The sequence below is a fragment of the Pongo pygmaeus genome, chromosome 1 (assembly GCF_028885625.2).
Source record: "Pongo pygmaeus isolate AG05252 chromosome 1, NHGRI_mPonPyg2-v2.0_pri, whole genome shotgun sequence".
Classification (NCBI taxonomy): Eukaryota; Metazoa; Chordata; class Mammalia; order Primates; family Hominidae; genus Pongo; species Pongo pygmaeus.
Genome location: NC_072373.2, coordinates 136,759,738 through 136,772,182, shown reverse-complemented (window position 1 = coordinate 136,772,182; position 12,445 = coordinate 136,759,738). Strand labels below are relative to the sequence as shown.

General features: G+C 38.5%; 1 long non-coding RNA gene across 3 annotated transcripts in view; it reads right to left on the bottom strand.

The window, feature by feature from the left end:
* Nucleotides 1–1,674: 1,674 nt before the first annotated feature.
* The window catches only part of LOC129030605 (uncharacterized), a 15,952-nt gene continuing 5,181 nt past the window's right edge, over nucleotides 1,675–12,445 (bottom strand). For 2 of the 3 annotated variants that reach the window (XR_008500709.2, XR_008500708.1), the window contains exons 2-5: nucleotides 12,154–12,206; nucleotides 11,344–11,374; nucleotides 11,052–11,231; nucleotides 5,691–10,969 (exon numbers count right to left, since the gene is read on the bottom strand). This is a non-coding gene — a long non-coding RNA (uncharacterized LOC129030605). Of the gene's footprint in view, nucleotides 5,049–5,690; nucleotides 10,970–11,051; nucleotides 11,232–11,343; nucleotides 11,375–12,153; nucleotides 12,207–12,445 lie in introns of those variants that run through there. The other variant, XR_008500710.2, reaches the window with a different exon arrangement.

Genomic DNA, 12,445 nt, shown 5'->3' with positions numbered 1-12,445 from the left:
CAAAAAACAATACTTCTGTCAATTCCCTTTTAGTCTGAGTTTCAAGGTCAAGAGATGCATCAAGAAAGTATATCTGTGTAACTGCAGAAAATCACATCCTTGACTGCCCCAGCACAAGGCCCAGGCTGTTTCAGGCAGTTCCTCTCTAATGATACTGCTTTCCCAGCACATTTTAAAATTATTCTTGAGAACTACAACCAAGAAATGGTGGTCGGGGGGAGAACTAGGTCAGTCAGAGTCATATGGAGAAGTGTCTTCTAGACACTTTTTGGAGTATCTTGATGGCTCACAATGAACCCATTAACTAGTCCCCTCAGCTATGGCAGAGCTGTGTACAACGTCCCCCATCCTCCCTCTGGCCAGTGACTGGACTGGAAATAGGCTGCTGACTCAAGCTGAGCAAAGTCCCTTCCCAAGGAATCTGGAAGTGGGGATGGGAGCAGAGAGAGTGTGTCTTTCCATGTGGTTGGAACTGTAAAAAGTAAATATGAAAGCTGTGGCTGCCATCTGCCAGCTGCCATATGGCTTGAATAACTGAGAAAGCCAGATGCTGCAGAAAAAAATGAAGTGAGAAACAAAGTAAGCTCTTTCTCTGAGTTCCTGCTGATATTTCCATTTCAGTGTCAGCTCTTTTGACGCCTGGCTGCTTGCATTCCTGCCTTAGCTTCGTGAGATGCTTCTATTTTCTTATGTTTCCCCTTTTCTACCTAAAATAGTTCAAAGTTGGTTTCTACTCTTGATAAACAAACACCCTGATGAATCCTGAGGGCTAGGCATTGTCCCCACCAATCTCTCTGGTGAGGCAGTTGTTTATCAAGAGTCGCCCTGTGATGTGCACACTGCTTTCTCCTTAGCAATGTGTTCCACTCATCAGTCCTGCTAGGCAAAACAAATGAGAAAAGATGCAGGAAGCAGAGTGGGAAGAACTGGACACAACTGAGTTGAAAGCTAACCATATTACTTATTTGCTGTTTGACCTTAAACTAGTTCCTTAAGCTCGCTGAGCTTCTGCTTATTTATATATTCACATCTGCCTTGCAGGATTGATTAAATGAAATAATTTATGTCAAAATTCTAGAACAGGATAAGGCACATAGTAGGCACTCAACATCTGATGGCTGTAGATACAGCATGGAATGGTCACCTATAAACAAGCATTCAGAGATTATGGTTCTTGGAGCAGTAACTGTAATGATATTGTCACTTGGTATCCACGGACACATTTAAGGCTCTCTTCCACAGGAAGCAATGAGATAAATATTTAGACAGTTTTCAATTTTTCTGCTATTAACATAATTCTGCAGTGAACAACCTTGTAACTAAATCTTCAAGCACACTTTTTTTTTTTTTTTGAGCCAAGTCTCACTCTGTTGCCCAGGCTGGAGTGCAGTGGCGTAATCTCAGCTCACTGCAACCTCCACCTCCCAGGTTCTAGTGATTCTCCTGCCTCAGCCTCCTGAGTAGCTGGGACTACAACGGCCCACCACCACGCCTGGCTATTTTCTTTTGTATTTTTGTAGAGATGTGGTTTCACCATTTTGGCCAGGCTGGTCTTGAACTCCTGACCTCACATGATCCGCCCATCTCGGCCTCCCAAAGTGGTGGGATTACAGGCATGAGCCACCACACCCAGCCAGCCTCCTGAGTAGCTGGGACTATAGGCACACGCCATCACACCCCAGCTAATTTTTGTATTTTTCATAGTGACAGGGACTTGCTATGTTGCCCAGGCTGGTGTCAAACTCCTGGCCTCAAGAGATCCTCCAGCCTCAGCCTCCCAAAGTGCTGGGATTACAGGCATGAGCCACCATGCCCAGCTGTGATGTTTCTTTTTAAAAGGAAATTGCCAGCCCTTCAGGGCCTCTCTTTCTCCATTCCCACAGATTGGAACTCAAACCCAACTGAGACCATGTAAATGAGGACAACACCTTAGGGAATGGCAAAACAAAAAGACTGAAGTACCTTAGGACCCTGAATGATTGCATGGAACAGAACCCTGCTGGAGACTGAAGCACTGACCTCTGACCTCTTACTTCTGACATGAGATGTCTCTTTGCTGCAGAATCTCAGTCTTATCTTAATAGCACAGGGGGGTCAATACATATTTTATTAGTTACAGTAAGGCACTTTGGAGTACTAATTAGTTTTATACAATGAGCAGGTTAGGTATGACTTGACATCATCCGTAACAGCCAAAATGATGTATCCTCCACCTACATGTTCCAGTATTTCATTTGTTAGTATTATTCATACCCGCATAAAGAAAATTTTCCTTCCCTATAAAAGTGCAGTGGTTTCAGTGCTAAGCATTCCCTGCTTCCTCTCCACAACAGTTCCTTCAGTGTTAATGCACGGCATCTTAACTGACAGCAAGCTACTGAATTTCAGGTATATCACTGACCTAAGCGGATTTAAGTAAACAGTGGGTAGTTCTTTTGTTTATTTCCAAGTCTGAACTTGCAGTTGATTATCTGCAAATATTTTGTAGGATTATAGGTAGATTTCCAGAGAGTTAAATTAGTTGTATAATACATTATGGAGACTACAGCCTAATTTTTTTTGATAGCCTAATTTTTATAAAAGTAACTCCCTTAGTATTGCAGCAAGCTCAATGTTAACTGCTTCTCCTGTATGGTCACTTGTCGATGCTTATATTACACTGATGCGCTTTCATTATACATTAATGTTGGCTAACATGTGACAGCCTCTATGTAATCCAGATTACATAGGGATGACTCTAGAAATAAAGTGAATATTGAACATTCATGCAAGTGATTTCTAAATAGATGTTTAATATATTCCTTGCTTGTTATGTAAATTAAATTGCTCTGTGATTAACACCTTCTTTGTTCCCCTTCTCTCAAGGATCATAGAGTTCTGAGCTTTCTATTGTCCAACGTCTGAAAACAGTTGGTTTTATTTACTTTATTTAATTTTATGGCTATTTATTGGGGGAAGGTAAATTCACTATTCTGTTATGGCTGAAACAGAAGTCTCTCGGAAACTTCGAATCCTTTTTTTTTTTTTTACCCTAATGCTATATAAGAATTGTCTTATATTAAGTAAATATTCAGGAATAGAGACAGCCCTAAGAACTGGGTCATGTCACTAGCCCTCTTCAGTTGCAGTTCACGGATCCTCTACCTTGACAAGAACCATGATTCTATCCATTTCTCCTCCCTTGTCTGCTGCTACCACCAACTCCTCAGTACCTCCTCTATATATGCATTGCAAGCTTTCTCCTTTCTCATAACTTTGGTACGCTGAAGATTTATACTGGTCTTTCTCTATGAATCCTTTCAGCTTCAACTTCAGCTCTGTACTGCACATGGGAACTCTTGAAGAGACAATCTGATCCTGTCCCTCTCGGGGAGAAACTTTGGGGCCACAGCTTTTTCTCAGCTATGGCAGGGAAAGCAGATAGGGAAAAGAGGTGAGTTGGCCACTAGGTGCAGAATATGGCCAGTCAGAGAAGTTCTGCTAAAGGAGCAAGCAGGTGTGGCAGTTGCTGAGATTTACCTAGAGCAGTTATTTACTTACATGTCTATGTCTCCTAATTTTAAGCTTTTTGAGGTCAGGTGCCATGTTTCAGGTATTCTTTAATGCTTAGTGCCCAGCACATTGCTTGGTACATAGTAGGTTCTCAATACATTTTACTAAATGAATGAATGAATTGATGAATGGCTATCTTGGCTCCCCAACTAGACTATTAGCCCCCTTGACTGGCCTCAGAGTAATATAGATCCTTAAAATGAACAAATTACAAGACTACTTTGGGGATTGTTTTAAGAAATCCTGTTTAAAAAATAATTGAAATGCTAGCCAAAGTGTTTTTTGATTTTGCTTTAATGATTTTAATTAGTATCCAACATCAATTCTTAATCTGTATACAACAGTTCTGGAGTGACCTGGATAACAATCTGTTTGCTCATACACCTTAAGTACTCCCCAAATAGAATGTATAAAAGTACTAATTTAGATTGGTTTTGTGTAATCTGTGAATAAATAATATTTTACAGCAGTTCTCTGGGTAATGAGAGTCACTCTGTACAGACAGTAGGTATGTACTTAAATATTTATACATTTCCCTCTGATCTAGTGAGTCATTGACCCTGAAGCTGGAATGAGGCTGGTTTGCACCATGGAAAACTTAATCGTTCCCATGGTAACATAGAGCCTCTTGCCTACCACTTCTTCCCACATCTTTGTTATATTTAAAGCAAGAAATTGTTATTTACTTCATATTAGATATGTTGATACGATTTTCAGGGCACAAATTCCTAACCTCAGCCATTCTTGTGTATAAAATATTACCACAGTAACAAAAAAAAACTGATTATAAGTAATAACTTATGAACTGAAAAATGATCTGTCAATTCTATAGCATTTTAGAGTTCAAAAAATGTTCCCTCAATTTTGCGACAATTATCAAGATGTTGGGATTAAAAATATATTTAACCAACTAGTGAACTAATGATTCTTACATATTTTGAAAAGACAACTACTAAGTTACTTTACATGTTTAAATTTAAAATATTTTTTGCTTATCAAAAAATAATTTCTGTTCATTACAGCAAAGTTAGAGAATAAAGACAGGCAAAAAGAACATTTAACAATCCAGTAATCTCCATTACCCATGGTTATTATGTCTTTTCAGTATCTGTTCAGTGTGTGTGTATGTGGAGGTGATGTGGCGATGGTGTTGAAGAGAGAAAGAAAGAAGCTCATCTCCCAGTAAATTTTGTTCTGTATTCTGATTTTTTAAAACTTCATATATGCCGGGCATGGTGGCTCACGTCTGTAATCCCAGCACTTTGGGGGGCTGAGGCAGGCAGATCACGAGGTCAAGAGATCGAGACCATCCTGGCCAATACGGTGAAACCCTGTCTCTACTGAAAATACAAAAATTAGCTGGGTGTTGTGGTGCGTGACTGTAGTTCCAGCTACTTGGGAGGCTGAGGCAGGAGAATTGCTTGAACTTGGGAGGTGGAGGTTGCAGTGAGCTGAGATCGTGTCACTGCACTCCAGCCTGGCTACAGAGCAAGACTCTAAGAAAACAAAACAAAAAAAACCTTCATATATTATGAACATCTTTTCAAATATGTTAACTATAGTGTCATTTTTATTGGTTGAATAGTGTTGATGTTTGGTTGAAGGAATTTACCATACTTTAGTTAACCTGTCCTCTTTTTGTTGGTCATTTTCATTTTTCAGTTTTTCACCAATATCAAACATATACCAAAAAAAGATAAAGAAAAAAGAAAGAGAGAGCAAAGAAGGGAAAGAGGGAGGGAGGAAAGAAGGGAGGGAGGGAGGAAGGACACTGCAATGAACATATTGTGGCACACATCATTAATTATTTCCTTAGCATATATTTCCTTAGCTTTATTTTGAAGTGGAATTGCTAGTTAAAAGGTATGTACTTTCCAGACATTTTGTCAAAGAGCTCTCCAGAAAAGATGTAGTACCTTCTCTAATACTGAGTATTATCTTTAAAAATAATCCTTACCAATTAGATAGGCAAAATGGTATTTTAATGTTGCTTTGATTTGCATCTTTTATTATTGATGGAAATGAAAAAAAAAATCTTTGCTGACCCTTTTCATTTCTTCTTTTCTGATTTACCAGTACAAGTCCTTTGCCCATTTTTCTGTTTGGCTATTTATCTTTTCCTTACCGATATGTAAGACTTCCTAATTGTTAGTCCTTTTTTTTTTCTCTTTCCATTTGGCACTTGCCCTTTTTCTTTTTCTTTTTTTCTTTTTTCTGAGACAGGGTCTCATTCTCACTCTGTTACCCAGGCTAGAGTGCAATAGTGCAATCATAGCTTACTGCAGCCTCAAACTCCTGGGCTCAAGCAATCATCCCACCTCAGCCTCCTGAGTGGCTAGGACTATAGGCACATGCCATTATGCCTGGCTTTTTTTTTTTTTGGAGCGATGGGGATCTTGTTATATTGCACAGGCTGGTCTGGAACTTCCCCGCCTCAAGTGATTCTCCCATTTCAGCCTCCCAAAGCTGGGATTACAGGTGTGATCCACCATGCCCAGCCTGCCCTTTAATTTTTTGGTGACTTCTAAAGCACAGTTTTTAGTTTTTTAATATTTAAAAAATAAATATTTTACTTAATGTTTCACGTAATATAATCCCCCCTCCCAAGACTATACAAGTTTTTCTTTATATTTTCTTCTAGTAAGGCTATGGTTTCATTTTTATATAAAATCTTTAAAATCATCCAAATGCATGAAAGTCACAATAAATCACTAGAAATTTATTTTAGAACATGGTGTATTTTTTCCCTCCAAACAATTGGCCAATGACCCCTTCATTTATTGTATACTTTATATTTTCCTCACTGATTATAAATGTAACATTTTAAAAAAAGAGATGGGGTCTTGCTATGTTACTCAAGCTGAAGTGCAGTGGCTATTCACAAGTGCAATCACAGTGCACTAAAACCTCAAACTCCTGAGCTCAAGTGATCCTCCCATTTCAGCCTCCTGAGTAGCTGAGACTACAGGCTTGTGCTACCATTCCCAACTTGAATGCCACTTTTATTATCTACTTGGGTCTGAATAACATTGAATTTTAATGTGAAAATACAAAGATGCCCCACGTATCTAACCATTTCGCTCTGTGTGTGTTGCCTGGGACCTCTTCAAAAGCTGTTTTTAATCAGCTATTGTGTGGAGGGAAAATAAGGTTTCATTTCAAACGCCAAAAAGGTACTGAATGAATCTCTCTTTAAAATTAAATCAGAAAGTGTTATAAATATTTTATAACAGTGTCATTGCTAATGCAGACTTGTATTGTGAGATATGATAATCTAAGCTTTTTTATTGCTATACATCTGGGCTATGATGGCTTATATTTTATGATCATATTTTGTTCATTAAGCCAATAAAATATTCCTAATTAACTATGGGTGATATATGCATTAATTATATATTTATTATAATTACTCAGGGGCTAAGTATTATTTGTGAATTTAAAATGATCAAGGCCGGGCGCAGTGGCTCACACCTGTAATCCCAGCATTTTGGGAGGCCAAGACGGGCAGATCACGAGGTCAGGAGTTCGAGACCAGCCTTACCAACATGGTGAAACCCATCTCTACTAAAAATACAAAAATTAGCCGGGCGTGGTGGTGCGCACCTGTAATCCCAGCTACTCAGGAGACTGAGGCAGGAGAATTGCCTGAACCCGGGAGGCACAGGTTGCAGTGAGCTGAGATTGCACCATTGCACTTCAGCCTGGGTGACAGAGCAAGACTCCATCTCAAAAAAAAAAAAAAAAAAGATCAAACACATTTTGTATACATGGGTACCTGTATGTGACCAGCTGGTAGATCTTAAAGCCAAATGTATTGGTTCATGTTTTTCCAATATAATCAATATAATTATACCAAAGAAATAGAAATCGATTTTGTTATCCTTTAAAGCTCCCAATACATAGAAAAGCATCTGTGTAGGTTTAAGTTGTGCTTAAGTTGTTCCTTTCTCCCAAATACATGAAAATCACAAAGATACGTATTTCTGTTCTAAATATAAACAGTAACCCTAATTTTAGTTTTAATAAAGATGACAGGTTTGATGGTGAATGCCGTCATGGTAAACTGGTATTTATTTGGGAACAGTGATTTTCTCAATCACTTTGCCTGTAATTTAACCACATGCCACTTGCCTTCATATGTTCCTGAAAATACTATAATTGGTCACTTAATCAATGTACCAGCTCATTGTAGTAAATGTTGGACTTAACCCATTTATGCCGGAGGTTGCAAATTTTTTTGTGTGAAAAATCAGACGATGACCTTGAGCATAGGCTATAAATAACTCCCACAAGCTTAGCATTCCAATAATGGAACATTAGGAATAAATGGGTTTTAACCAAAACAACGACTTAGGTCAAGTTACATAACCAAGCTCATAAAGGTAAATCTGCAGAATTTTATATTAGGTCATTTCAAAGATATATGTAACTCACTTTTCTTCCCATATATACGTTCGAATAAGACATTTCAGGCATATTTTGGTGCATTTGATAGACGTCAAAAATAATACTTGCTGTCAAAAAACAGCATTAAATCCTGTGTGAGCCTGACTGAAAAAAGAGCTACAATGTGATTACCAAGAAAATGGTCTGCGAATTGCTTGGGCAGAATCTCTAAAGCCTGTTCTTTTCCCAGCGCTCATTTACAGTGAAGAAAACAAACCAGGTGGCAGGGGAATTTAGCTTGAAAAGAGGCTTATTTTCCCCTCCCGAGAGACAAATTTGATTTTATCTCTTGGCTCATATTACAAAGTGTGACTGTTCTCCAAATTAGCTCTTGAGGATGATTTTTAAAAAACGTTTCTCACTTCCTTCCCCTTAATCATGCTTTCTACAGTGTATTGAGAATATCTACCTCTTCATCTCCTCAAGTCTCTCACAGATCATTTCTCATTTCGCCTTCTTCTAACTTCCTGTTCTGTCACAAAAATCTCTTGATCAATTCTCTCCACTTTTCTTGTAAAATCCCAACTTTATGTGCTAGGCTTAAAGCCACCACCATTTTTAGAAATCTGCTTATCACATGATAAGCATCATGCCTCCACAAAGGGTATCTCTATTTTTCTTTTTTTAATTTTTTTTTGGAGACGGAGTCTCACTCTGTCGCCCAGGCTGGAGTGCAGTGGCTCGATCTCGACTCACTGCAAGCTCCGCCTCCCAGGTTCACGCCATTCTCCTGCCTCAGCCTCCCGAGTAGCTGGGACTATAGGCGTCCACCACCACACCCGGCTAATTTTTTGTATTTTTAGTAGAGACGGCGTTTCACCGTGTTAGTCAGGATGATCTCGATCTCTTGACCTCCTGATCCACCCACCTCGGCCTCCCAAAGTGCTGGGATTACAGGCGTGAGCCACGGCGACCGGCCCACAAAGGATATCTCTATTTTATAAATGAAAAAGACTGAGCTTAGAAAAATTCAGTAGCTTTTTCTTGCCCACAAGGCTAGTAAAAGTCGAAGAGGAATAGGAATATGTGACTTAATCCTAGGTATAGAAGGCCCAGGGCCTACACTTACTTTCAATACCAACAATGCAGGGGCAGTATAATGTAACTATGAAGAAGAGTTGTTCTGGAGCCAGACCGCATGAGCTTCAATCCTGGCTTTGTCACCTAAGAGCTAATCTAAATTTTTTGTGTTTCAGTTTCATCATCTGTAAAATATAAACCATTTACTGAACAACTATTCATTGGTTCTCAATCATTCCACCTCAGAGTTGTTCTCTGATCTGCTGTCTTGCTTTTGTTTAATTTGTCACATTTTATGCTGATGATCACCAAGGGCTTAGATGTCTAAAAATGAAGGCTTAAATCACTCTATTAGGCAAAGCCCCCCAATCAGTTGGAATATTAACTGTAAGCAGGGAAACTTGGATGGGTAGTTATACATACTAGCTACGGACTCATAAACTGTAGTGAGAATGAGTAGTCCACATATATTGCTGGAATGTCTGAACACTGAAAAATTACCTATTCCTCCTCCCTGCCTTTTTTTCCTAAAAGACAAGGTCTTGCTCTGATACCCAGGCTGGAGCGCAATGGCATGATGATTGCTCACTGCAGCCTCGAACTCCTGGGCTCAATCAATCCTCCCACCTCAGTCTCCTGAGTAGCTACAACTACAAGTGCATGCCACCATGCCTGACTAAATTTTTTTTTTACTTTTTAGTAGAGACAGGGTCTAGAAATGCTGCCTAAGCTGGTCTTAAACTCCTGGCCTCAAGAGAGCCTCCTGCCTCTTTTTTTCCTTTTAAAATAAGAACTATCACTGTTTTCTTCTCCTTCCTTTTTTTTTTTTTTTTTTTCTGTAGCAACTATTGCCACCCTGGCCCCAAAAGTTATTTATAGAGTACATTGGTAGTAATTATACTTACAATTTAGTCCATGGAGTGCAGGACCATGAGGAACTATAGCTAGATAAGATTGTGCCAGAATTAGAAGAACAGACATTTTACTTTCAGAGACCATGACTAAAAGAATATTAACACCAAGATGCTCCTTCCATCAGCTGGATGTACCTTTGGGCTTGGAAAGATGGCAAGTATAGGAGTTGTACTGGAACGGCTGGATCAAATAGGTTGAAGGCATTTTTGTCATTGTACATGTGGGGAAAGGCAACCAAGTAATAAGCTACAACAGATATCTCTTAAGGCAGCCACACAGCTCACAGTGACACCTCCCTCCCCAGCACAGCACAAGGGTGGAACAGTAGCAAAATATCTATACACATAACTTGCAGATGAATCATGCCTGAGTAACATGGAGGTGGAAATATGACCCAAATTGGGCAAACAGACTTGTTTTCCCAAGAAACTGGAATTTTGATGTGAGATACATAGAGGGTGAGTTGTTTACAGCCCACCAGGAGGACAGTTTATGGATTCCTACCAGTGAGTTTCCCAGAGTTTCCCTGGTTATTCAACAGTTCCCAAGATTCCATGAGATACCCCAGTATCCTTCCACTAAAGTCAACTTAACTAGCTGGAGTTGTTGTTTGCAACCAGAACCTTAACTACTACACTTCCCCAAATAGCTTTCTCTCATGTTATTCCTTTATGTGTTCCTTTCTCTCCACCAAAATAGCAAAACAGAAAAAAAAATTGGGCTTACCAAGAATGCTGTGATATTTTGACTCACTGAGCTTTGGCTGTTTCCCTGCATGAAATTCCCTTATTCTTCTTCCTGAAACCTTGTTCAAGGATACTTCAACTATGATACTTACCATTGTCAACCCCTACTTACTTGCTTTGATTTGGAAGGTCTTCCACTGTGCCCTGTCATATCAAAATCATGGCACTTACCATACTGCACTGTGTAGTCTTTGGTTTACTTGCCTGTCTCCCCCATTAGATGGCAAGCTCCTTGACAGCAGGGGCTACTTCCCATCTGACTTTATTTCTCCAGTTCTTTATTACAGTACCTAGTGCCCAGGAGACTCAGTAAGTAAATAGATAAATGAGTAAACAGTTTCTGCTTCAATATGAGAACACGATTAAGCTTACCTGCTTGAGGAATGTGAGGAAAACAGCCAATGTAAAACAGCCACACCCTTTCTAGAGCTGATGACAGCCAACTGGTCCCAAATGTGGAAGTCCAGCGAAAAATCAGCAGAGCCACCTACCCAACCCACAGTTGACTTAGAAGATAATTCCAGAAGAGCTGTCCAACTAATGCAGAGACTCCTAAGAAAAAAGGTATAGTTATTGTTGTAACCCACTGCCCTTTGGGTGGCTTCTTAGGCAGCATTTTTGTGGCAATAAATAACTGGTGCAATATCTGTGGGTTAGATTTTACCTGAGGATCACCAACTTGAGAGCTTTGTTTGCTAAAAAAAAAAAAAAAGGTTTTAAATTCAAGGATTGCTTTTACAAATCCCACTGTGAATGTGAAGAATGGATCTATTTATAAATCAGTAGAAATAATATTTCTCACTACTTAATAATGTTTTAAGATTAGTAGAAGACATTTTTAAAAAGAATAATTTAAAATTAAAAAAATTTAAGGGATAATCAAAAGTAAAACCACCAATAACTTCTTTATTCTAGCACACACGTTTGCATTTCTATTGAGCCTTTCTCCATGTACATATGTATTTTCACGTTGTTCTAATAACAATGTTGTATTTTGTTTTAATATTAGAGGAAAATTACCATATTCATATATAATATTCATAAGTATTTTCATGCCTACATAAGAGTTATTCAAATAGATTTACTATAATTAATCATTGTTTCAATTGTTTTTAAAAGTTAAATTAATATTTTTCTATTAGCAACAATATAGCACATAGTTTCTTCTTCTTTTGGTATTATTTCTTCAGGCAATAAACATTGTCTTTCTTGTTTATTGCCATATCCCCTCATAACCCCAGTAACCAACAAAGTATATGGTAGACACTAACAAACATTTCTTGAATGAAAGCAGTGCATGAATGAGTAAATGGAATTTACAGAAGTAGGCTTTCTAGTTCCATCTGCTTCAAATGCTTTTTAAACAAAATTAGCAGGACTGAATTAGATTCAACATTCACACCATTTGAAAGAAAAATTCATTTGCATCACAATTTAAACTTATCATCTATAGATAAAGAGATTTGTTATTCACCTCAAAATCTGAGTTAGTTGCATAGCTGACCCACAGGAATGTATCAGCTTTAACTGAAAAGACCAAAAAAAAAAAAAAAAAAAAAGAATTCTAAGGTTTTTGTTCATGAACTGCTTGTACAAATATACTGGATATATACCATTTATTCCCAGTTCTCATCCTCCTCTGCAACGCTTGACACTTTGGGCTACTTGTTTCTTTTTCTCAAATTTGGTTGGTTGTGTATCTGTTTTTGTGACAGTGAATTTACACAACTTCTCTTGCTGTTTCTTTGACCCCTCCTTTGCCCTTG